Raw genomic sequence first — 4,607 nt, 5'->3', positions numbered from 1 at the left:
ACAGGAGTGACAGTAGTGTTGTTCTTGATTTTAGAGGGAAAGGTTTCCATTTTTTCCCTATTTACTATGATGGGAGAAAAGCATATTCCATGATCCCAGCTACAGAAAATTCAAAATTAGACAAAACTGTGATTATCATTGGGGAAGACTGACAGAAAGGGGATAAAACAAGTTTCCAGAGGTCTGTTATTGTTTTATTTCTTGACCTAAATAGAGTTTTCATAGAGATAGTCTCTGTAAGAAACTACACAATAGTTTATGTAGCAGATGGTCAACGTAGAATTTGTTAATTTTCTGAACATATGTTGTACTTAAATAAAATAGTCAATTGTTTTGAAAAAAAAAGTGTATACTTCATTTATATCTGGAGGCAAGCAAATAGGCAAGAATAGAAAAAGGAGAGTCCTAGCTGTGTTATGAAGTTGGTACAAAATGCACTCAACGAAAGGCTGGCTAGATTGGAGAGTGAAAGACAGGAGGACAAAAGGATTTTGTTTTTCTTCTCTTTTCCTGCATATCTTAGGTGATGAAATTGTCAGCCAGGCTGTCGCATCACTGGTACTTACAGCAGGTTTTTAATAGCTTGTCTGTATTCGTCCCAGTGAATCGGTGAGGATTTTATTGCCTGGGGAGTTCAGGAGGTTCTTTCTTGCTTTCTGCTCTCTTAGCTAGCTGTTTTGCCATGCTGAAGTCAAATCACAGCTACTGCTGAAGAGGAGAAAAATCAATACAGGACTTGAGTTTATTTGGTTTGATCTTATGACTTTCTTTCGTGAAATAATTTCTAGAACTGGGATCCAGAAAGTGATCCAGAAAGTGAATCAAATAGGAAGTGCCTGCAGATGTTTTATTATCTTTGCTCCACCACCCCCACCTTTGAGTCACCCTGCCTGGGATTTTTTCTCCTGTATTAGCTCCAAGGAAAGCCTTGCAGACACAGCCTCTGTCGCCCCCTGACCACAGACACACTCTGCCAGGGGTGAATGAGTTCAGATTCCTCTTCTTCAGCTTGAACCAGGCTTGGGGTGAGTGTTCAAGAATTCATGGATAGATTCACCACGGTGGAGCAGCAAGTGCCAGCAACTCCGTTTCTCCAGGAAAGTGTCTAGAGTATTGAAAAGGGAAACTTGGAGAGGAATCACAGGGAGAGGAGGTTTCAGGGACCAAGAGGCAACTGACAAAAGAAGGAAAACAAAGATTGAAAGATAGGGAAGAAATAGAACACATTGCAGGACAGAGGGGACACTCCACAAACTGTGGTTGGGAGTGCCTTGCCAGCCACCACCCAGGAGGCAAAACGAAACTAAAACTTTTTCACCCACAGAGAACCACACTGGGACTGAGTCAGTTAGTAGTTGGAACCTACAGTGAAAGCAGGGGATTCTGCTTCTGGAGAGGCCTTCTGGTTCACATTTGGTGAGTGTTCTTGGTCGACTGTCCACTGCCATAATGTGGAATGGCAGCTGGTAGGGAAGGCCATCACTGGGACCCATTAGTGTTTGAACTTGGGTCACAGAGCAGTCCCTTGGCTCCAAGCCAAGACCTACACAGTTGAGTTCCCAGAGTGGACAAACGACAGCTGTGGGGGATGGCTGACTGTCAGAGAGCAGGCAGGAGGGAATCTCACTGCGAGACTGATGTGGGTAAACACGAGTCTGGCTTCTGTGGTCTGAATGTGGTTCAGCCTAAGTTTCCCCCATTTTTATTGCATTATTTCCCTTCTTTTCTTTCTTGTGTGTGTGTGTGTGTGTGTGTGTGTGTGTGTGTGTGTGTGTGTGTGTGTGTTTGTGTGTGTGTCTTCCTCCTGCTTTTTTATTTTGCTCTAATGTGTCCAGTTTCTTTTGCTCTAGTTTACCTAGTTTAGGGAAGGGAATCTCCCTTGATCCTTATTACTTCTTCTACCTTTTACCATATTTTCTTGCCTGATTTATGTCTTCTGTTTCTTACCTTTTATTCTCTTTTTTCTGTCCTCTCCCCCCTTTTCATTGGTCTCCTTTTTTATCTATTATCTTTTTTAGTCATGTAGTGTCTCTTTCCCCTCTTCTCACCACAGATTTTGTACCCAGGCTTCCTTGTAATCCTCACCTAAGACACAATGCACCCCAACACCACTAGAATCCCTTGCTCCCCTTTTATTTCCTCCATCCCACACCACCTACTGGAAGACCTTTAAAAACTTCTTTTCTTTTCTTTTTCCTTCTGTGGTATTACCTAGTCCCTGATCCCCTGAGCTTTATAACTGATTCTGTGAACTTGCTGTTGAATGCTTTTTACCATTAGAGGAAACATAGCTATTATGTTTAGAGCATATTAACTGTCAGTCAACAGTTGGGTCATTGTGATGCCTACACCATAACCACAGATTTCTTCTCTAGATTTAAGAGGCATCCAAAATTGGCTCTCATAGTATATTATTTCTCAGATTGCCCTGATAGATACTCTGCAACTGACCAGCTTGCTCTTACTGTAGCTGACTTGATTGCATTGGCATATTCTGGACTCAGTGGACAATTTCATGTGAGTGAATCTGTCTGCAAATTTCACCATCAAGGAGAGGGACAACACGAGTTTCTAACCCAAGAACTCTGCAAACAGGCGTGCAATCTGGAAGAAAGAAGTGCTTCAGTGTTGCAATGGATGGACCAGAGGAGTTACTGCTGTGTGAGGAGTCAGATTCTGGCCAAGAAGCTACATGTGAATCATATATGCACTGATTCACTGGAATATTTAACCTGTGTTCTTATCAAAAATTTTATAGGTCTGAGTTTTTGTTTGTTTCTTATTTTATTTAGTAATGTATCATTGTGTTATGTTCTTTTATGTTTTTTTTTTTTGTGTGTGTGTGTGTACCAGGTATTTGATTTTGTATGTTTTTTCCACCAGACGCCCCTGGTGGGCCTTCTCATCCTGCTACCGTTGTTTAGGGCCTCCCTCATCTGCCTGGCTTTGTTCTTACAAAGGCAGAAGATCTGATGTGAGAGGGATGCACTTTGATGAGGTGTGGATTTAATTTCTGGCAGGTAATAATTCACTAACCACAGTGAGTTAATTACTTACTAAGGAGTTGATGAGCTCCACTACTGGAGAATGCATGTCAGATTCATCCATAGGTCCAGTGAAATGAGTCTTCTATACCTCTGACACAAATATACAACATATATTGCTTCACTTTTCTTAGCAGTCGCCTCCACTTCACTACCGCTTTTCCTCTTGCTTCTGGACCTCGTGGGCTCTGACTGACCCTGTACTGCATAGTATCCTGTCACACTGGACAGTAAGCACACAGCAGCACACCTGTGACAATATCCAGTGGTCTCGTGAGCTACTAGTGCAATTTGTTTGTATCTGAAAATGCTTGTAAAGTGAGGTCCATTCATATCTGGGAAAGTTTGCAACTCAAATGTTCACACATTGGGGAGTTACTATATTAAATTGGGAGGAATCAGGATCTCCATGAGAGGGGCAATCTGAAGGAGACAACTTGAAGTGCGGATGGGGTTCAGAAGTCCCTACCCTAAGCAACTGTTGACAGAACAATTCCTCTCTCCAGACTTTTGCTTACAAACCTGCAAATGTAGAACAGAAGTGACCTCCACAGGACTTACTCTTCTGAGTCTCTAGGAAAAAGGAAAGCATAAAAACTAATCTGTAAAAACTTTTACTGCTCCCTGGCCCCTTCCCAGAGTCCAGCTTTAACTGAAAGTGTCTACTCATAGCTAACGGACTCTGTGTATTTGAACTTCTCTGGCCCTTGGTGATAGGCATGGAGGTCTGCTGGAGGGACTGGAACTTGGGCCAGGGCAATCTTCAAGGATGAAACACTAGTTATTTTGAATATCCATGCAGTGATTTTTTATGGGTGATGGAGGATTGGTGCTAAGAACAGCTGGACATGTAGGTTGCAAACAGCGCTAATTTTGGACTTGTTTTGACATATTTCCAGGATGTAGTCCGTGGTTTCCAGGATAAACGGAGTCCTTAAGCAGCGAATGCTACTTTCTATAATATGTGTCTGTCTGAATATTTCTGAAGCACTGAGAAAATCCTACCTAGAATGGAGCAGGAGTCACAGTGGAAAACTTTGGTACTTTCTGTTGGAGCTATCTACCCCACAGACCTATTTCACTCGTAGGCATTTATCCAGGAGAAATACAAATGTATATCTACAAAAAAACTCATAAGATTGTTTATAGCTTTTTCATGATAGTCAGAACCCATAAATAAACTAGCTATCCATCCTCAGGAGAATGATAAACCATAGTAAAGTCATGTAATGGAATATTGCTTAGCAATAATTAAAAGAAATAGCGTCTACCAATATCAGCTTCTGCATGAATTCTTTGCCCACGTACACATGATTTTGTCCTTCTGGAAAGCCCCCGTGCAGCCAGTCTGCATGCCCAGGAGCTGGTTAGCAATATCTTCTCAAAGGAGCCTTCCCTGCTCTGCCATGACTAGGAGCAATTGTCTTGTTCTTCTAGCACTAACCCTACGAGCTTACTTTCTCCCCTTGCCATTCTTTGGGCCTGATACTCTTTGTGTTTTGAATTTACAATTGTTAGTAAGCATGCCTTTGTTTCTTTGCTATATTTTTGCCTCGCTGACAG

General features: G+C 42.0%; 1 long non-coding RNA gene across 1 annotated transcript; it reads left to right on the top strand.

Moving 5' to 3' along the window:
- Positions 1–998: 998 nt before the first annotated feature.
- Positions 999–4,318, top strand: LOC134476275 (uncharacterized). The gene is made up of 2 exons (XR_010047857.1): positions 999–1,416; positions 2,423–4,318. It is a non-coding gene; the product is annotated as an uncharacterized LOC134476275 (long non-coding RNA).
- Positions 4,319–4,607: the final 289 nt, after the last annotated feature.

The sequence above is a fragment of the Cavia porcellus genome, unplaced genomic scaffold (assembly GCF_034190915.1).
Source record: "Cavia porcellus strain 051 isolate PalLab524CR breed Dunkin Hartley unplaced genomic scaffold, mCavPor4.1 scaffold_6, whole genome shotgun sequence".
Lineage (NCBI taxonomy): Eukaryota > Metazoa > Chordata > Mammalia > Rodentia > Caviidae > Cavia > Cavia porcellus.
The sequence above is the reverse complement of the archived record's forward strand: the minus strand, read 5'-3'. Positions and strand labels throughout refer to the sequence as shown.